The sequence below is a fragment of the Triturus cristatus genome, chromosome 2_2 (genome assembly GCF_964204655.1).
Source record: "Triturus cristatus chromosome 2_2, aTriCri1.1, whole genome shotgun sequence".
Taxonomy (NCBI): domain Eukaryota; kingdom Metazoa; phylum Chordata; class Amphibia; order Caudata; family Salamandridae; genus Triturus; species Triturus cristatus.
Window position 1 is genome coordinate 1,142,011,657 of NC_140582.1, and position 21,887 is coordinate 1,142,033,543.

Here is a 21,887-nt window from a genome sequence, read left to right on the forward strand (position 1 = left end):
ATGGAGTTGTTGGTGCTGGCAACAACTTGAACAGTGATCACAATTAAAGCGGAAACAGAAAACACCAGCATAACAGAAACAACTGTGAAGCATCATGGCGGTAGCCGGAGAAAGCACAGTGTTCACCCAATATGCAACCAGAATGGCCCATGAGTTGTGGTGTACTGAGTTCGTAGCACCTGAAGAGCTGAGCAGGGAATCAAGCTGATGATGGCACCCACAACAGGTGTGAGCAACTCTGATAATCTGGAAGTAAGACACTTCCGACTCTGGCACCTTTTTTTTGGAGTTGGTCCTGGCAGTGGTGGCGTGTGCATCCTGTGGTGATGCGGCGTCCGGGCAGGTCAGGACTCAGTTTGATGTGTGAGCCCAGGTGGACCGCAGTTGAGGCGGAGGCAGCGGACAGCGCAGGGCCACAGACACATGGCCTTGATAACCCCCAGTTCATCGTCCCAGAGGCCATTCAATATGCTATCAGACAGGGTCCATGACTTGAGCTGCACAGAGTTAGTGGCCCGGATGCACTGCGACCGGCACAGGCACACCGCCACGGGATGGTGATTTGTGATGCAGTGAGATAGGGCCACTCGAGCTGAGCGGGGTCCTCGTCAATGTCGAAGGTGAATGTAGCGGAGGGTTGCGGGGGACAGTGGAAGGTGTCCTCTAGGGCATGATGCAGAGGGCAGAAGCCGGCCGGAAGCGGCAAATGGAGGAGTGGAATGCTACAGCCTCGTTTTTGCCACAAAGTCAGTATCACCGACATGATGATGAAGACAACCCCCAGTACATAGACTCAGTTACCCCCAAAGTTCAACCAGAAAGTGTCCATGGATGTCGGGGAACAGACTTAGTGGCACCGGAGCTGAAAGGGGATGCAGTCTGCGATGAGGCCGGTACAATGATATCAAGTCTGCCATAAATAAATCAAGACTGAGTTCCCAATGTGTGAACAACTCGATCGCAGTGTAGGCCCGAGGCAGCGGTCAGCAGGGGCCCACAGCCAAGTGTTGTTGGCTCGCGATGCACAGAGTTAGTGACACCAGAACAGTTGTTGGCAGTGTTCAATCACCTCCGTAACGATGATCCTTTTTTCCTCCGGACCCAAACGCGTCTTCCTCTTACACCTCTCCTTGCGTGCAATGATATGAACTCCGCCATACACAAATCAAGACTCAATTCACATGTGTGACCTACTTGACCGCTGTGTAGGCCGAAGGCATAGTCATCAAGGGCCCACAGACACATGTGGTTGGGATGCTATGCACAGACTTGGTGTCACCTCATTGAAGGGAGTATAGGGATTTAAACTCTGCATTGATATGTGTACTTGGCCATTGTATAATCAAGACTCAGTTCCAAATGTGTGACCTACTTGACCGTAGTGTAGGCCGGAGGCAGCGGTAGAGTACGTCAACGATAAAGGAGTACAGTGGGCCTGTGTCGCGGAGGCCGTGATGGTCTGAGGAGGCTGCCAAGGTCATGGGCCTCGGGCTTGGAGCTTGCGCCGGCACGTGGTGGGCCCTCTTTGACACACGCCAATGTCGGCAGGTGAGCAGTGAGACCTGGCTGCGCAGGGGCGGCCAAGACGGGTTTGGGGACCAGCAGGTGCACAGGATCACAGGCAACACTGCTCACGGCAACGGCCTCGTGGCGGGGTGGGAGGCACCGCCCTGGCAGACACGTTGGGCATTCCGGAAGAGAACCACGCCCAGAGCTGCTTGCTTTTTATTCACACCCTTACGCTGGTCTGGCATATGCCGGGCCAGCCCACTCCGCACACGCTTACAGGGGGGACGTCACAGCTACATTTCGAGATCTTCCCCAGTGGCTGGGGTGACATGGTTGCATCCACTGTCCACTAAACTCCAAACACCAGCAGTGCATGTAGACATGGATATGTCTGTGGTCTGCATACTGCAGTCTGTCCAGCACATCTCCGCCACACTTGGCATTGTGTACATTCTCATTCATGGGTCACTTGTCTCCTTCGCACATGCCTGGTTCCCACCTCTCCCCACATTCCGCTATTGTGTGGCTAAGGTGCCATGCTGTTGAAGGCTCATGTACATGGCTAGCCCATGTTGCGACAGTAAGTTGTGCTGTCGTGTCTGGTGGGTGGGCATGTTGTTTGGCAAGTTGTATGTGATTTTGTAACGTGTGCATTGCCAGAGTTGTGAGTTGCAAGATAGTGGAGTTGAGTTGTGTGGTGTGTTCATTTGGTACTTACCAACGAGCAGTGCCTTCCCATAGGTACCATCCTGGAAGCGCTGGTTGATGATGGACTGTCGGAAGATGAAGGAATCATGCACACCGCCTGGGAAATTGGCGACGACATTGGTGAAGAGTCCCCGGTGGTCCACTATTGCCTGCACATTGATGGAAAACGTGTGCTTTCTGTTGCGGTAATTGTGCGCAGTGTCGGCAGGGGGCACAAGTTGGACATGTGTGCTGTCGATTGCTCCCAACACGTGCGGGAATCCGGCTATGGCGAGTAGTCTTTGCTTGGTCTCCAGCTGTTCCTGCGCATTGTGGGGTACATATAGGAACTGGGGTATCAAGCTGATGATGGCATCCAGGACAGGTGTGAGGGATTTGGATGGGGATGGCTGTGAGACTCCTCTGACTCTGGCGGTTGTTGGCTGGGAGGTACCAGAGGCCAACAGGTGCAGCACAGCCAGCGGCTTTGTCTGAGGTGGGATGTTGGTTGTCCGCTGTGTTGGTACCGTCAGCCTGTGGGCAATGATGGTCAGGATGCAGAGTATGGTTGTCCTTTTGAGCCTGTAGTGGGCAATGAAATTGTCTGGTGTTAGGTCTGTGAGGCTGGTGCGTTTCCTGAAGGTCTGCTGTCTTTGTATGCGCTGCCTCTGTGGTGGTCCGGGGGAGGCGGGGCAGGGAAGGTCTGGGGGGGGATGGGCAGTCCTGGGGGGAAGGCAAGGGGTGTTGTGGCCCTGTTGGGGCTCTGAGCTGCAGGGTCAGTGGCTCCATGGCATCTGTTGGTCTTCAGGTGTGGCTGTGGGCTGGGCTCCTTTTACTGGTGCAGGTTGTCGTCCGACTTTGCACCAGGTCAGAGCAGGTGTTAATTTCCTACTGCTAACGCACCTTATCGAATGTTTTATGGTCTTATCGCTGATCTGGCTAGTCGTTGAGAATGTTGAGGTGTGGTGTTGTTGCGGTTTTTTTTATCGGGAAAGCCTACTCTGCATCTCATTAGCGATATTTGCCGGGGTCATCTGTGGCGATGTTTTTTGCGGATGCTATCTCAGGTAAACTGGTGGTATCGGCTGTTAGCACCAGCTTGTGAATGGGGTGATTCATTTATCGCACTTTGGCTGCGATAAAGTGCTGATAACTCGACGATAGATCCTTGAGAATATGCCCCTCAGTGTAAATAGGTTATCACAGAATGGGCAAAAAGATTTTGCTTAAATGTTCACAGTGCTAATTCCTGATTTCATCAATGAAAGACTAAACTGGCTCCCAAGCCTTTAGATTTGTCGATTAACCAATTACATACATTTACATTTTTTTCCAGATAGTAGGCACCTTGAAGAGAAGGCTTGTTTCTTATTTAGCTGCCTCACCTTTCCCTCACATCAATGTAGAGGAGTCCCTTCTTCTCCAATTTCAACCAGCGGAAATTCAACCATCCGGAGCTATTTTAAAAAAACATTAAAAGTCTGGGAACAGTTTTGATCAAATTAATAAAGCTTGGGAAAATCATTCCCCATTCCCCTATTGTTAGAAATGGGGATCTCTTATTGGACAATGGTTTCTCCTTGGCAAAGGTTCCTTTTGAATCCCAGAAGTAATCTAAAAGTCTGGGGTCTGGGCCCCACTTTTTTTTAGCACAAAATCCTTTATTCTCTGGTGTCAGAGAAGCTCTTTGCCCAGCCACAACCAGTTCTGTCCTCTCTGGTGCAGATTCCTGGCAGGAGGTAGAGACAGCATTGTCAAAGGCAGACCAGGCCCATTCAGGTGTAAATGAAATCTCCTCCCCCTACTCTGAATGCAGCCCAGGTCTATTCAGCCCAGCCCTGACTCATCCAGGAAAGGCAGGACAGACATCACCTTCCTTCCCGCACCACCCGGTGGCCGTCTGAGAGACTGCACATCCCCAGCCCCTATCATTCAAAAGCCAGAAAGTCAATCCACAAACCAGCAGAGGCACACTAGATGGCTAAGCAAGAAAATACCCACTTTCTAAAAGTGATATTTTCAAAAACACAATATAAAAATCATCTTTACTAAAATATGCATTTTTATATTCTGAGTTCAGGCATCTGAGTTCAGGCATACTAAACTCCATCTTTCCATCTTGTCCCAATGGGAAGTTATATTTATATGATGCTATAAATAAACTCCCATTCTATCCTATGGGACAGATAGCCTATCAGGACATGCCACACATATCGGGGCACTCCCTCCCAGGAACTCTGCGACAAGCTCAGCTCCTACTTCCATCTGAAGGTCAAGGCTCTCTACGGCAACTTCAGCAAACCAACGACTAACACCACCCCCCTACCCACCGCCGCCGACAAACCTACCATCACGTCCTGGGAACCCCCCACCGTCAAACTCATGACCGCGACCATGAAGAAAACACACTCTGGAGCCCCAACAGACCCCTGCCCAGCGCACATATTCCACAGGGCCGCCGCAGCCATCGCACCCGAACTGGAACGAACTATCAACTCCTCCCTGAGGCCAGGCATCTGCCCAGACGACTGGAAACGGGCAGAGGTAAAACCCCTCCTCAAGAAACCAACGGCCGACCCTATGAACCTGAAAAACTACCGGCCCATCTCTCTCCTCCCCTTTGCGGCCAAAGTCACCGAGAGAATCGTAAACACCCAGCTGACCGCCTTCATAGAAGAGAACTCCATCCTGGACGCCTCTCAGTCTGGATTCCGCAGCAACCACAGCACCGAGACCACCCTCCTCGCCGCCACCGACGACATCTGCATGCTACTGGATCAGGGACACACCGCGGACCTCATCCTTCTAGACCTCTTCGCAGCATTCGACACCATCTCACATCGCACGCTCGCTGCCAGACTTCACGACGCGGGAATACAAGGAGCCGCCCTTGACTGGATCCCGTCCTTCCTTTCCAACATAACACAGAGGATCCGACTCACACCCTTCCTCTCCAAACCCATGTAAATCAGCTGCGGAGAACCCAGGGATCATCTCTCAGCCCTACGCTCTGGAACATCTACATGGACCCCCTCGCCGCCATCGTCAGACAGCATGGACTCAACATCATATCCTATGCCGATGACACCCAACTCATCCACTCGCTCACGAAGAATCCCGAAGACACCAGACTCTGCTTCCAGGAAGGAATGAAGAACGTGGCCGCCTGGATGAAGGACAGCTGCCTGAAGCTTAACTCAGAGAAAACCGAGATCCTCATCCTCGAACCCTGCACAACCGCCTGAGACAACACCTGGTGGCCCCCAGCCCTCGGCAGCCCACCCATCCCTACAGATCATGCCCGGAACCTCTGCATCATCCTTGACTCCTCCCTCTCCATGAACCGCCAGATCAACGCCGTCGCCTCCACCAGTTTCAACTGCCTTCGCATCCTCCTTAAGACCTTCAAATGGATCCCCCAGACTGCAGAAGGACCATCACCCACGCACTCATAACCAGCAGGCTGGACTACGGCAGCGCCCTCTAAACCGGAACCAACAAAACTCTTCTACACAAACTACAAACCATCCAGAACGCCGCAGCCAGACTCGTCCTCGGGACACCGCGCCATGAGCACATGACTCACACCTACGAGGCTTCCACTGGCTCCCTGTCGAGAAGAGGGTCACCTTCAAACTCCTCACCCACGCCTACAAATCCCTCAACAATATCGGACCCGACTACCTCAACGAGAGACTATCCTTCCACGTACCCCAGAGGAACCTCCGCTGTGCTGACCTCGCCATGGCAGAGGTTCCCCGCATCCACAGAAAGAGAACCGGCGGAAGAGCTTTCTCCTACATTGCAGCGAAAGCCTGGAACGATCTCCCTGTGACCATCAGACGCTCCCCCACCCTGCACACGTTCAGGAAGGACCTCAGAACCTGGCTCTTCGACTGACCCGGAGCCATAAAACCAACAAAAACAGGTCAGAAACAGAAGGCAAACAGGCAAGAAGTCTGGGGATAAACCCTCTGGACAAGCCAGGTCTAACACCTACCCACTTCGATCTCTGCATGGAGTAAACCTTACTCACAAGGTGGTATAGTCAGCATCTGTAGGGCTTAAAGGTGAGTTTCCAATCTCTCGGAGCGATGTATGTGAATTAAAATAAAAATAAAAACTGAGAAACCACAATGGTGGAAACCAAATCATGGGAAACCAGTTTTAAAGAAAGATAATTTTAAGGTAATACAAATAAATCGAAAACTAAAAAAAACATTTTAAAGGAAAGATAATTTTTGGGAAAAATCTGAAATAATATTAAACTTGGGTAGAGTTTAGGACTAGTGAGGGGTTTTTCAACCCAGGGATGGGTAATGGATAGGGGTGATCATGGGATTTTAGGAGTCAGAAATGGGTGGTGTTTAGGACATAGAAAGGGGTTTTTAGGGTTCAGGAATGGATGGAGTTTGGGGCTGGAGAGGGTTTTTTAGGGTACAGAGATTAGTTGAATTTATGGGTGTGAGGTGTTCTGAGGGTTCCGGGATGGGTGGAGAGTGGAGGGTGTTGAGGGAGATTTTAGGATTCATGGATGGGTGGAGTTTAGTGTTGGTGAGGACTTTCAAGGTTCAGTGATAGGTAGACATTAGGGGTGGTGAATAGTTTTTAGGGTTTAGGATTGGGTGGAGGTTAGGGTGGTGAGGGGTTTTAAGGATTAAGAGATGGGTGAAGTTTAGATTTAGAAAGAGTTTTTAGAGTTCAAGGATAGGTAGAGCTTAGAAGTGAGGAGGGTTTTAGGGGTCATCATGGTTGGGTGGTGTTTAAGGGCGGTGAGGGTTTTCTAGGGTTCAGGGATGGGTGGAGTTTGGGTGTGGTGAAAGACTTTAGAGGTGGTGAGGGGTCAACATATTAAACGCATCCAAAGTAATTAATTGACAATATAAAAGATATTTATCTGAAATAATGTCCCCTAAAGTAAAGAACTGAAATAAATACCTCCTGACACAACTGTTTCTGAAAGTAACATCTGTAAACATTGTATTTACACCTTGAAAAATAAAGAATGCAAAAGCCAATTATAACTAAAAGGCATTCTATAAATTGGTTTCTATGAAATGGTAAATGCCGTTCATTCTGAAAATTTCCATTAAACAGTTTAGGTTAAATGGTTTCCCAGTACTGTTATTCTATGAAATTGTTTTTCTATGAAATCACATACAACTCCTCAGAGACCTCTCATATTTCCCAGCAAGACATGCACTAATTAGTTTTATAAGTAACCTAATTGCAAATTACCATAAGGTTATGGTAAGCATGTTCCCATCTCTTCTACAAGCTCCAAGATAGATCAGAGTGCTGTTTCGACAGCTGGCTTTTCAGGGTGGTGGCAAAAGGAAAAGTATAGCTTGAAGGCATAAAAACTGAACATCTCCTTTGGATTAACTAAGGATGTTTTTAAAACCAGCTCACCAGGTGCTTGATTATGTGCACTATCCCACTCTGCACAATGGTGCCTTCTTAAGTCTGTGCAATGGGTGCAGACTAGGACAGTGTGCTATACCATAAAAAATGTTCTGTTGTGAGTGCTTGTGCGAACCCGCACCTGCGGTGGCAACAGCACATTATTGGAAGATGGACTGGCTGTATGAAGCCGCCATTCAGCTTTTCACTGTGCAGATCACTGTTCTTGTCGCATGAGCTAGACCCAACCACACAAGTGAGGTACTCTTTTTATCGGGATAACCGTGGGAATGCTAGATGGTAGGAATTGTGTGAGTCTGTGCAGATTCCAGCAGTTTCCCTCACAGAAATGTGAGAAAAAAATCACATTTTCGCCAAAGTTTGAGGTTTGCAGAACATTCTGGGTACAAAATTGTAGCAGAGTGGGATCCATGCAAGTAACACCTCCCTGGAGTCCCGGGGTGTCTAGTTTTCAGAAATGTCTGGGTTTACCTGGGTGGTGTCCGAGCCTTGACCCGAATAATGCAGCCAATCATCATGGCAAGAGAGGAAACTTGGATTTATCCCCATTGTGCCAGCCGTATGTCAAAACTACGCCTAAAATAATCTAAATTTCCTCTCACTTGCCCTGGTGATAGTGATGCTAGTGTTGGGACTTTAGGGTTGGAGGGTAGGCCCTACATCAGGGACTCCCACCCACACCCCAATATATATATGTATAGTAGGCTTTCTGCCATTCTGAGGCAGTTTAGTGGTACCCCCCCCCAATATGACTGTAGGGCCCAGTTAGGATTTGGGGGCACAGCCCCATGCCTAGGGGAAGGATAAAGACTTTGACTCGCTCTGGGATGGCGGCACAGCCCGATGCCTGTGGGGGCCACTCCCATTTATACTTTTTTCTGACCATCTTTTCCAGGCATTTTTACCTGCCTGGGGGCAGATTAAAGAAAAACTCCTTCAATCTTCCCCCGAGGAGGGGTTGAAAGACTGTGGGGTATATTCTGGTGTGGGGCACAGCCGATGCCTGGACGGGCCAACCCCTACTTTTATTCTCTGACCATTTTTTTCCCTTGTGTCTACTGGACTTTCTGCACCCCTTGGATGATTGTTTGGGAGTAAACACTCCCCATCTGCCCCTAAAGGGCAGGAGAAATGTTGTACCTGGGGGTAAACTGGAGCATAGATATATACCTAGGTGGGCCGCTTCCACAAAACAGTAAATGTTTGCTGGGTGGGGCCAAGATAGATTGTTATGCCTGAGAAGTGGGGGTGCAGAGGGCCATGCTCAGGAGAGCTGCTCCCACTCAAACAGTATCCCTGCTGTCCAGTGGGGTGCCTCCCTGCTTGGCGACCATGTGCCCATTGCCCTCTCCAAGCAGGAATCCACTGGAGAGAGAAAGTCCTGGAAAAGGAACCCAAAGCTGCTTCTCCCATATTGATTGGTGCATGGGGCCGGAGCTATGCCCACCGGCACTGATCTAAAGTGAAACAGACCACAGTAATCACACTCATTTTACCATCACAGTCACACTCTGGAAACATAAACTTACTCCATGCACTCTGTGGTGACTGGAAGGAATTGACTGTGTAATGTGAATGTGTAATATGGGCTGTGATGAGGGAAGGTAGACGGGGGAATCAGTTGGCGTGTGGGTCTCGAAATGAGGGCATGGCTGGTAGCCTGTGCCATTTCTGTAGCGGTATCTTAAATAATTCTTCCCCTGTACTTTATATTCATTGTCTCTTCCTCCATTCGCCCATGTCTCGACACTCCTGTTAAATGCAGGAGTAAATGGCTCACAAAAGTGGTAAAGAGTAGACCACACAACCACAATAATAGAAGGTCCTGCAGGAAGAAAAGTGTTTTCCATGTTGAGAACAAGATACCTGGACCAATGCACATCCAATCACAAGTAACTCGTGCAGGAACTTCCCCTTGTTGAAAACTCGTGAGAATGGAAAGGGGGGGCTTTTGGCCCCCCCGCCTGCATGGCTGTGCGGCGACCTCCCCCCGGACTACTCGGTGGTGGGGCGCGTCACTGAGGGGGCGCGCCCTACCGCCGATTGGCTGCCTGTATGACCCGGATGTCGTTAATCGACATCCGGGTCGGAAGGGAGGGGGGCGGGCCACTGGGGGGGGGATAAAGCGGTGGGGAGCGCCCAGGTGACCCCCTTGTTCCCTGGACGCTCCCCCACATAGGACGTGCCCCGGCGCTCGGGGCGGATAACTTTTCTCTTTCTTTTCTTTCCTTCCAGGTTGGCCGGATCGCTTAGGGGAGGACTCGTCGGCGCTGCCTATCGAAGGAAGCTGCTTCGTGCCTTCGCTGCGGAGTCGTGCGATTAAGACATAATCGCGGTGAGGGAGCCTCCCGAGGATCGGGCGGCTCGGATTGCACGACAGAGGTACTGCGAGGGAGCGGGGGGGGGCGCGGATTTGCCGCCCATTCGCGACTGGTGCTACTTTATGTTGCTGGCATCAATCCGGGGTCATTTTTCTTCGTTTTTCCCGCCGGGGAAGTGAACGGACATCAGGCTGGGTCTGTTGCAGTGTACGGCGTCCAGTGTAGGATCGCGGGTTTAATACTGAGGTAACAGATTTAAATTTTTAATGTGTTAGCTGCGCATTTAACGCAACCAACGTTATCAAAACACTCACTACTGTTGAGGATATGTAAATCGGTTCTAGAGGCCAAAGTAGAAAGAATTGTTGTATTCATTATTAATAAACAGATCGTTAGTTGCTGAGGTAGGGGCAACAGCTGAGGTCAGTGGACTGGGCAGTTACAGGAAGTGGGGGCTGCTTGTTTCTTATGAGGAGTTCCAAGGGGGATACAGGGAAAGCACAGGGTGTCGGCTTGACTGCTGGAACTGTAGGGGTGGGGCTGTGCTCGAAACTGCTCAAAGGGTGGGAATAATTAGGGCGCCTGCATTGGCCTGGGGGCTGGTACACGTTCTTTTGTTGGTAGGATAGGGGCAACAGCCAAGGCCAGTGGACGGGGCAGTGACAGAACGTTAGAACTTGTACATACGTGTGTACCGTTGCATAACTCCTGGGATTTAATACATTTTCTATTTCAGGTGTTATTACTGCGTCCCTGCCATTTATTGTGGTAAGCCCAGATTGGTGGTCAGCAGTGGTGGTCGCAGGTCACTTCAACTCCGGCTGGGAGTGCGCAGGATTGGAACGGTAAGAGGAGAGCGGGGGGCTTGCATTACATTGCTTCTGGTAGCCGCCGGGTGGGTCTACGTTAGAGTTTACTCACCCCTGACAAACCGGATAAGCCGGGGCGTTGCGGTTACGGTTGCATGGTGCTTACAGCCCCCTGTAGATCCTCCATCTAGTGAAGGTAATAAGCGTACTGACGCCTGTATTAGGGTATTAGTGTAGGGCGGTGCACCCAAGTCATGGCGGGGCCAGTGGGTAGTGAAGGTGGGTCCAGGATGGAGGCCATGTTGCAGGCCATGATGCAGGAGATGAATAGCATCAATAAGAGATTGAGTAAAGTGGATGAATTGGAAGCCCGCTTGAATGAAAGGTTTACTGACCCCCCAGCGTCTGCAGGCAGGCCCGCGCGGCAGCGGAAGGCACCCTTGTCCAGGGGGGATTTTGTTAGCCCGCCCAAGTCATCCAAGGCTAAGAAGCGAAGGCGCAGTGCCCCAGCCCCAGTGGTACCGGTTTCAATCACACCCGTGGTTTCTGATTCAGTACCCTTGGTACCTGTCCCGGCACCCGTTACATTGGCTCCTGCCATGCCGCCGCCGCCACCTCCTGGGGGGCCTACCCCCCCGCCCGTGCTACCGATCCCAGTGCCGGGTCTGCCGGTACCGGTCTCTCCATCGCCTATCATGCCAGCCCCACCGGTTATGCCTCCCGGGGGGCCCATAGTCCCACCAGATAGCCCAGACTCGGTCCCGCCTGAATTGGCATCTCAGATAGCGGCTTTATTACCTTGGCTAAAAAAGGGGGGGGTTTTACCAGCGTCATCAAACCATGCAGCTGAAGCAGCACAGTTGGTAGAAAAGATTAAAGCAGCAGCGGCAGCGGATAGAGCTGCGGTTCCCCCTTCTTCTTCACTTACAGGTTCCAGCCCCGCCCAACCGACGGCAGATGGTGGTCAACCGGTCGCGGCGCAGGAAAAGGGTAAGGAGGTGGCACTGCCCCTCTTGGGCGATGGGTCATTGCCCTCTAGGAGTGAGAATTTGGCACAACATGTGTCCCAGGCAACGAAGGAATGCATTTGGGCGGGGAAATATGTTTACATTTTTTCATTACTACTGGATCACAGGGAGATGGACCAGGCAAAGACACTAAAGGAGTGGATGCTTCCAAGTGAGTGGAGGGCACAGTGTGCTAGGTTTAGGGTTGAAGAATCTTTGCTCAATTGGGTTAGGGCTTTCGCAGTGTTCACGACCATCATGGCCGAGCGGCCTCCTAATGTGCAGGCGTCATTGGCTTGCTACCAGAGTAGAATCGTGGGGTGGAGCGAGCAGTACCCGGGGGATGCCTGGAAGGAGTATGATGTCAATTTCAGGAAAGCTAGGGAATTTGACGCGTCATTGGCATGGGATAAGGTGGACTCTGTGTCATGGCATAGGCAGTTCTCTGGGAGCTCTGCCCCACTACAGTCTGCCACTGCGGGCAGGGGGTACTTCACCAGACCTCAGCACCCCTTTCGGGCGGCTCAGGGGAGTGAGGTCCCGGGTAGGGGTAGGGGGGGGGGGGGGTTTGAGAGAAAAGGGGTGTGTTGGGACTTTAATAAGCGTATCTGCACGAGGGCCCCGGGCACCTGTAAATTCAGACATGCATGTTCGATCTGCGGTCACCCCTCCCACCCCGAGTCAACTTGCAGGTCCAAGCAGGGCAACCACAGCCAGAGGGGGAGGGGGAAGCCAGTGTAGGGCCGATATTCGGGATATCGTGACCCCTATAGATGTTTTGGCAATGATCCCTTGGTTGAATAGGTACCCGATTCACACAGCGGCCACTCTACTGCAAGAAGGTTTTTCTCAAGGTTTTAGGATCCCGGCAGGGGGCTACACAGGTAGCACACATTGCAGGAACCAGCTGTCGGTGCAGCATAACCCCGCAGTGGTGGCTGCTAAGATTAGCAAGGAACTGGCCCTGGGTAGAATAGCTGGCCCTTTCCAGGAGGTGCCTGTCCCCGATTTTGTGTGTTCTCCACTAGGGGTGGTACCCAAAAAAGAGAAAGGGGAGTTCAGATTGATCCACAACCTGTCGGCTCCGAGAGGTGCGTCACTGAATGATGCGATTGATGAGGGAATTTGTAGCGTCAAGTATGCATCATTTGACCAGGCAGTGGATTTATTGCGGGCACTGGGGCCAGGGGCATTGATGGCAAAATCTGACATAGAATCTGCCTTCCGCCTCCTCCCAGTTCATCCTCTGGACCATCATCTTTTAGGTTTCACTTTCGATGGCAAGTTTTATATGGACAAATGTATGCCCATGGGCTGTTCTATCTCATGTGCGTACTTTGAGGCGTTTAGCTCATTTTTGGAATGGGTCATGAGGGAGGTGACAAGGCATCGGCAGGTGATGCATTATCTGGACGATTTCCTTTTCTTGGGTGCGGCGGGATCTCAGGAGTGTGCTTGGGCGTTGCAGGAATTTTGCGCGCTCATGCGGGCTTTTGGTGTCCCGCTAGCCCCGGGGAAGACGGTGGGCCCGTCCACCTGTTTGGAATTCCTCGGTATCGAAATTGATTCCGTGGAGGGATGCTTCAGGTTACCCAGGGCTAAGGTAGCAAGCTTCAGGGCAGCCCTACGGCAATGCCTACGCAAAGACAAGGTTACATTGCAACAGCTACAGGAGGTGGTGGGGCAATTGAATTTTGCGCTTCGGGTTATCCCAATGGCACGCCCTTTTTCACGCTCTATTGCCCAAGCAATGAGAGGATTACGGGAGAAACACCACCACACGAGGTTGTCATCTGAGGTTCGCCAGGATATGCTCATTTGGATGGCATTTCTGGAGGATTTTAATGGCAGAGTAGTGTGGCCGGGTCCTCCCTCCACATCGGCGGAATTGGGCCTATGGACGGACGCTGCTGGGAGTACCGGCTTCGGCGCCATTTTGGGTACCAGGTGGGTCGCCCAGCGGTGGCCAGCGGAATGGAGGACACAGGGTCTGACTACCAATATTGGCTTTCTGGAGCTTTTTCCGATATGGGTAGCGTTGATGGTCTGGCCGGAACACTTGCGTAACCAATCCGTGGTGTTCTGGTCGGATAACATGACGGTGGTGGAATGCATAAATCAGCAGGGGGCACGCTGTCCATTCATACTCCGCTTACTGAAGGAGATTGTGTTGCAATGCTTAAAATGGAATGTGGTTTTCAGAGCCAAGCATGTCCCTGGCGTCCTCAATAATGCAGCTGACTCCCTTTCTCGCTTTAAAATGCAGGTTTTCAGGGAACACCTTCCGGCGGCAGATCCCCAGCCGGCGCAATTCCCGGCAGTACTTTGGCAGATTGGTGCCCCAGATTACAGGACCTCGTGGTCGCTAGCTTAGCCCCCAGGACCAAGACAGCTTACGAAGGGGCGTTTTTGTCTTACCGGGCTTTCTTGGGGCGGGAATGGGAGGCTAGGTGGGCACAGGAGGACAGCTTTGCAGCTTACCTAGAATCAATGCTCAAGGAAGGGCGCTCAGTTGCGACTGCGAACAGACATAGGGCGGCAATCTCCTTCTTTGCGCAGAGTAGGGGTATGCGAGATCCCACTAACACCTTTCTGGTGCGCAAGGCGTTGAGGGGTTGGCGCCGTGTACAGGGTTACCGGGGCGATAGGAGAAGGCCCATCGGATTGGCACGGCTGACGGCCTTATTGGGGGCACTGCACACTGTTTGTAGCTCCCAGTGGGAGGTTATCTTGTTCAAGGCGGCATTTTCCCTGGCCTTTTATGGGGCTTTGAGGGTTGGGGAGTTAGTGGCTGGGTCAAAAACTGATAGAGTGGGGGGACTGCAGTGGGCCGGGGTTGAGATCAAGGAAGACGTTATGCGAATAACAATTCAGAAATCAAAAACCGATCAGGACTCTCGGGGTCACACCATAGTGCTCCATCGGGCGCGGGCCAACCCGTGCTGCCCGGTTTCTCACGTGGAGGCTTTCTGTAGGCAGCGGGAGTGCACGGCGGGGGACACACTGCTGTGTCACGCTGATGGTACACCATTGACTAGGTACCAGTTTAGGCGAGTCTTGGAGCTAACGGTCAGTCTGGCAGGGTTCGATCCAAAGGAATTCGGCACCCATTCATTTAGGATTGGGGCAGCAACCGAGGCAGTGGCGAGGGGTCTCTCAGTGGAGAGTGTGAAGACACTGGGAAGGTGGTCGTCTGAACGTTACAAGAGTTATGTACGAATTGACATGTTGTGACATGATGGTGCTCACGCCCTGTATGTTTCTTTTGTTTACAGTTTCTCAAACCTGTCACGCAGGGGAGGAACTCGTCACCGGGCGACAACGATCGACATCGGCACAGCACGGAGGACACAAGAAACTGGTGACTTGGATTGTGGGGCATTCTTATGTTAGGCGCGTGGAACATGTTTTTCTTTCAGGAGACCGTAGGACGAGCGCAGCGCAAAAGGGGTTGGATATATCATTTTTCGGGAGGGGGGGTTTATGCCTTAGCCAGTTTCGGAGTTTCTTCCAGGGAATCTTAGCTCAGCAGCGGCCCCCCCCGTCAGTGGTGATACTTCACCTGGGGGAGAATGATTTGGCAAAATTGGGGAGGCGTGTGCTCATTGAGGAGATCATTTCCACTGCGGGGTGGGTGGCCAGGGCTTGCCCGGGTTCCACAGTAGTTTGGTCGCAACTTATCCCTCGGTGGCAGTGGCGAGGGGGGGTCTCGGTCAGGGCGTTGAATCACTCGGTACGGAGGGTCAACACACAGTTGGACAAATTATTTCAGACCCCCCAGTTGCAGACGATTCCACATGGGTGTATCTGGGGCGAGCATTTTTACTTGAGGGACGGGGTGCACTTGACGGAGGCAGCTAATGTCCTGTGGTCTAATAATGTCTGGGCCTGGTTGGAGGGGTTTTTAAAAAAAATAGGCGCGCTCCTGGTTTAGGTCTGGGTAGAGGGGGAGGCCAGATCGTCGGTTAACAATGCTGGCCCGTGGCGGTAAGGTCATGACCGGTGAGCAACTATTTGAAGGTCTGAGGGGGCGGGCATCATCCTACGGAGGTGCCCGCCCAGGGGGAGGGGCCATTGGCCCCTCCTAGAACTTCAGGGGCAAGGTAACTGGTGCTTCAAAGGGGCGCGGGTTGGGGAGTCACGCTTTCCTTAGGCTGGTAGCCACCCCGCGCGCGCATACTCATGACGTCACCGGATGGCGCAGAATAAGGGCCCTCCTTTAGTGGGTAAATGAAGTTCACGGCGTGGACCGGGTAATTACCGGGCCCGGCTGCGCATGCGCACACCTGTAGGGGAGGCGCAGCTAGTAGGACCTGACACCGGTTAGCGACCTTGCCATATGGCCCAGAAATGTTAGTATACAAAATGCAGAGGAGGATGTTAGATTCGGTTAGGAAACTATCTGTATTAGAGTCTTTGTTAAGGATAGACACTCACACCTGTTGACAATTATGTATCTAATGTCCTGCTGAATTTTGTATAACCGTTTATCATGCAAATTTGAAATTTATTGTTTTTGTACTTAATAAATATGGCCGGGGGGTTTCGCGACCCCCCGCCTTCCAAAGATACCACGTCTGGGTGCTGTGTCCGGGGGTGGTGTGGTCATTGGGGGAGGGCGGTAGCCAGTCACTGACCATGTGGAAAGGGGGGGCTTTTGGCCCCCCCGCCTGCATGGCTGTGCGGCGACCTCCCCCCGGACTACTCGGTGGTGGGGCGCGTCTCTGAGGGGGCGCGCCCTACCGCCGATTGGCTGCCTGTATGACCCGGATGTCGTTAATCGACATCCGGGTCGGAAGGGAGGGGGGCGGGCCACTGGGGGGGGGATAAAGCGGTGGGGAGCGCCCAGGTGACCCCCTTGTTCCCTGGACGCTCCCCCACATAGGACGTGCCCCGGCGCTCGGGGCGGATAACTTTTCCCCACCCACCATCCCTGGAGTACGTGGTTGATGTGTTGCTAGCCCAATTAGCGGGCATTGGGCGCGGGAAATTGTCATGAGATGTTAGTTTCTGATGAGGTTTTTCTGTTAGGACTTTTTCTCCCATTGTAGTGATCAATATGGTATTGTGCAGTTATGTTCTTGACGATGCTTTTTTGTAGGCCTTTTTCTCCCAAGGTAGCGAATGATATTGGATTATGTGTAACTGTTGCAGTCGTGTTAGGTCTTTTCTTTCCCTTGTAGCTTTTTGATGTTATACATGACCTGTGATTTTAGTCAGTGTAGTTGTCCTTTAGAATTTTCTCCCTTAGGTCGTCGTATTTATTAGGTATGATGGGCATGCGGTAAGGTCATGACCGGTGAGCAACTATTTGAAGGTCTGAGGGGGCGGGCATCATCCTACGGAGGTGCCCGCCCAGGGGGAGGGGCCATTGGCCCCTCCTAGAACTTCAGGGGCAAGGTAACTGGTGCTTCAAAGGGGCGCGGGTTGGGGAGTCACGCTTTCCTTAGGCTGGTAGCCACCCCGCGCGCGCATACTCATGACGTCACCGGATGGCGCAGAGTAAGGGCCCTCCTTTAGTGGGTAAATGAAGTTCACGGCGTGGACCGGGTAATTACCGGGCCCGGCTGCGCATGCGCACACCTGTAGGGGAGGCGCAGCTAGTAGGACCTGACACCGGTTAGCGACCTTGCCATATGGCCCAGAAATGTTAGTATACAAAATGCAGAGGAGGATGTTAGATTCGGTTAGGAAACTATCTGTATTAGAGTCTTTGTTAAGGATAGACACTCACACCTGTTGACAATTATGTATCTAATGTCCTGCTGAATTTTGTATAACCGTTTATCATGCAAATTTGAAATTTATTGTTTTTGTACTTAATAAATACGGCCGGGGGGTTTCGCGACCCCCCGCCTTCCAAAGATACCACGTCTGGGTGCTGTGTCCGGGGGTGGTGTGGTCATTGGGGGAGGGCGGTAGCCAGTCACTGACCATGCATATCCGGTGCCGGGATGACGTCTACCAATCTACAACTGTGTTTCCAGGAGCAGAACTCGGATCCTTTGTGAATTCCCACAAGGTCAGTTATCCTTTCCAGGTGGAGGAGGAAACCCATGGGAGTAGATTTCTATTTTGCTACGGTGGTTTTTTTAGTATCTGGTCCCGAGAGTTTTCATATAAGTAACAACAAAAAACGTAATCCGACCATCTCTACTGTGGGTCGACCATGCCAGGGGGAAGGCAGGCACACCGACTGTGATGATATTAAATAATGCATGTTGCGTTCTCAGGTCTATGAACCCACCCAGCCCGGGGTGCATGCAGACTGCAGTGGCACCCATGGGACGCGCACCGAGCAGCCCGCACAGGTAAACACCGGTCGCACGTGAGGGAAGAAAGGCCCCATTGTGTGAGGCGGCCCTGTGGGCAGGTGCACCTGCTTGTTTGAGCTTGTGCAACGCTTCAATGCAGCACTCACACACACAGGCACTGCTATCCCAGGCGCCCCCACGCCCTCAACCAATGCCGCATCTCTTCCAAGAATAACAGCAATGCCACATAATGTGCAGTGCTTAGAACCCTGCTCCGGTGTGACCGTCGGCTAGCAGTGTGCACTGCGGCTTCAGCAAACCCTTCGCAGCACAAACTGGAACCAAAATGTATACTTTCTTCAAAGTTAAAGCCTGCCACTGCAGCAGGTCACAGTACTGTGAGACATTAGAGAAGAGCGCGCGTGCTTCGTTTCTTATATTCTTCAGAAAACAAATATCATATGCAGGCAGAAATGAGACGCTTGTGATACTAGGATTACGGTAAAGGAGCTGGAAAGGAAACACAGTGCAAGGTTTACTATCCTGTCCCTGCAGGTTTCAATGCAGAGCTTGGGAGTGGCGAAAATAACGTGTGCATGCACAAAAGCAACTACAGATAAATGCAAGACGTACAAATGCGCTACCTGGTGCTCAGCGATGGAGGCCTAACGCACTGATCACGCCCCACAGTCAGTGTTGTGGATAACCACCACTGCTCCACCTCCTACCAAAGACAACATGAGAATCATGCTCTGCAGGCGAGCCTGAAACAGGATCCCACCCCCAAAGGTGATGTGAACCCCAAGTCCAGCTTGAACCCCAGGCACACGGCGGCTATAACTGCATTGTCTAATTCGAGCCATGCAGGACATTCGAAGGTGTCAGGAGAGCAGTCACTTATTTCAATCTGCACAGTATATCCAAGTGCAACTCAGTGCATCTGCCATCTTACTGTCACCCATCCCCCCACTGAGGCACTGCCACAAGTAGTTTAATTGGAGCACCCTTCCAAATCACAGACACAACACCCAAACTCTTCGCTTCAGGCCACTCTACACCCCACACTATGTATACCAGACACAACCAATGCGCTTCAGGCCACTCTACACCCCACCCTATGTATACCAGACACAACCAATGCGCTTCAGGTCACTCTACACCCCACCCTATGTATACCAGACACAACCAATGCGCTTCAGGCCACTCTACACCCCACACTATGTATACCAGACACAACCAATGCGCTTCAGGCCACTCTACACCCCACACTATGTATACCAGGCACAACCAATGCGCTTCAGGCCACTCTACACCCCACCCTATGCATACCAGACACAACCAATGCGCTTCAGGCCACTCTACACCCCACCCTATGTATACCAGGCACAACCAATGCGCTTCAGGCCACTCTACACCCCACCCTATGCATACCAGGCACAACCAATGCGCTTCAGGCCACTCTACACCCCACCCTATGTATACCAGGCACAACCAATGCGCTTCAGGCCACTCTACACCCCACCCTATGCATACCAGACACAACCAATGCGCTTCAAGCCACTCTACACCCCACCCTATGCATACCAGACACAACCAATGCGCTTCAAGCCACTCTACACCCCACCCTATGCATACCAGACACAACCAATGCGCTTCAGGCCACTCTACACCCCACCCTATGTATACCAGACACAACCAATGCGCTTCAGGCCACTCTACACCCCACCCTATATATACCAGACACAACCAAAGCGCTTCAGGCCACTCTACACCCCACACTATGTATACCAGACACAACCAATGCGCTTCAGGCCACTCTACATCCCACACTATGTATACCAGACACAACCAATGCGCTTCAGGCCACTCTACACCCCACACTATGTATACCAGACACAACCAATGCGCTTCAAGCCACTCTACACCCCACCCTATGTATACCAGACACAACCAATGCGCTTCAGGCCACTCTACACCCCACACTATGTATACCAGACACAACCAAAGCGCTTCAGGCCACTCTACACCCCACACTATGTATACCAGACACAACCAATGCGCTTCAGGCCACTCTACATCCCACACTATGTATACCAGACACAACCAAAGCGCTTCAGGCCACTCTACACCCCACCCTATGTATACCAGACACAACCAATGCGCTTCAGGCCACTCTACATCCCACACTATGTATACCAGACACAACCAATGCGCTTCAGGCCACTCTACACCCCACCCTATGTATACCAGACACAACCAAAGCGCTTCAGGCCACTCTACACCCCACACTATGTATACCAGACACAACCAATGCGCTTCAGGCCACTCTACATCCCACACTATGTATACCAGACACAACCAATGCGCTTCAGGCCACTCTACACCCCACCCTATGTATACCAGACACAACCAAAGCGCTTCAGGCCACTCTACACCCCACCCTATGTATACCAGACACAACCAAAGCGCTTCAGGCCACTCTACACCCCACACAACCAATGCGCTTCAGGCCACTCTACACCCCACCCTATGTATACCAGACACAACCAATGTGCTTCAGGCCACTCTACACCCCACCCTATGTATACCAGACACAACCAATGCGCTTCAGGCCACTCTACACCCCACACTATGTATACCAGGCACAACCAATGCGCTTCAGGCCACTCTACACCCCACCCTATGTATACCAGACACAACCAAAGCGCTTCAGGCCACTCTACACCCCACCCTATTGTGGAAATTTAGCTCGCGAACTGAACATTATCTGCGCCATCTTGTCTCTCCCCAGCGCGACACACTGGAAAGTGCACGACAGCCATTTTAGGCACCCTGGTCTCTCCCTGCTCATTGCCGATCGCCAGCGCGTCCCCCTGGCGCTGCGAGCATTCCCCCGCGCGCCGGCCACCCCCGCTCTCTCATACACGGGCCATAAACCCTCTCCTTCTGCGCGACCCTGCCATGGAACCACATCCCACGCCTGACCGACATCCCATACATGGTCATGCATCTCTTTGATAACCCCCTTCCTCTGCGCCCAATTGTCCGAACCGATCCCAGGCCATCACCTAGCCCTGCGGATGCAGTTTATTGCCCCTACTGTAAGGGAAACACCCCACATCAAAGGGATTACAGTAGATCAAGGCCCCCCACCCCCTGAGACCCGACCGGTCGCACACACCCCCGGGAATTGGCGGAATGTCCAGCTGTGTGATAGCCATCTCCTACTGTGGGTGGGGTGGGGACTTCCACTGTAGACATGTGTGGGAACGAGCTTGAAGTGGGGATTCTGAGGATGTTCTTTCATGTATCAAAGCGATCTCAAGAATGTGCCATGTATGATAAACCTGCAATAAAGTCATAAACCTGTGTATAAGAGGCCAGGCCTCAGAGATGCAGAGAGAGCACCTTGTGACGATACCTCGCTGTCTGATCTGATGTGTTCCACTCCGACGGAATAAAACTTTGTTTCCTGCCTTCCAGTCTCCGGCGCCTGCCTCTTGGTTTAGCATCGAATGGTATAAGAGGCGATTACCGCCGGGCAATACTTGAAAGGTTATCGACTACGACTGCCGCTACCATTTAACAATTGGCGTCCCAAGCGTGGGGCCCATCAGCGACACGTGGATCCAGTGGGAGAGGTCCCGACGACAGAGTGAACGACTGCAACGATCGGTAGAGCTCCTGCCCGATAGACCCTCGTCTGGCAGCCGATCATCCGAACTTCACTGGTTCCGAGCAGACCTCTCTCGAGTGATCAACGGTCCTGACTGGGAACCATCAGGAGTGCCGCGGCAAATACGGAGAGTAGAGGACCTTCGGGCGCTGGAGACGGAAGACGAGAATCTGTCCACGCGGTCCGGGTAAGGTCGTGAA

General features: G+C 52.2%; 1 protein-coding gene across 2 annotated transcripts in view; it reads right to left on the minus strand.

Annotated features, from left to right (window-relative positions):
• The window catches only part of LZTS3 (leucine zipper tumor suppressor family member 3), a 190,683-nt gene that overhangs the window by 64,213 nt on the left and 104,583 nt on the right, over nucleotides 1–21,887 (minus strand). The window lies entirely within an intron of this gene.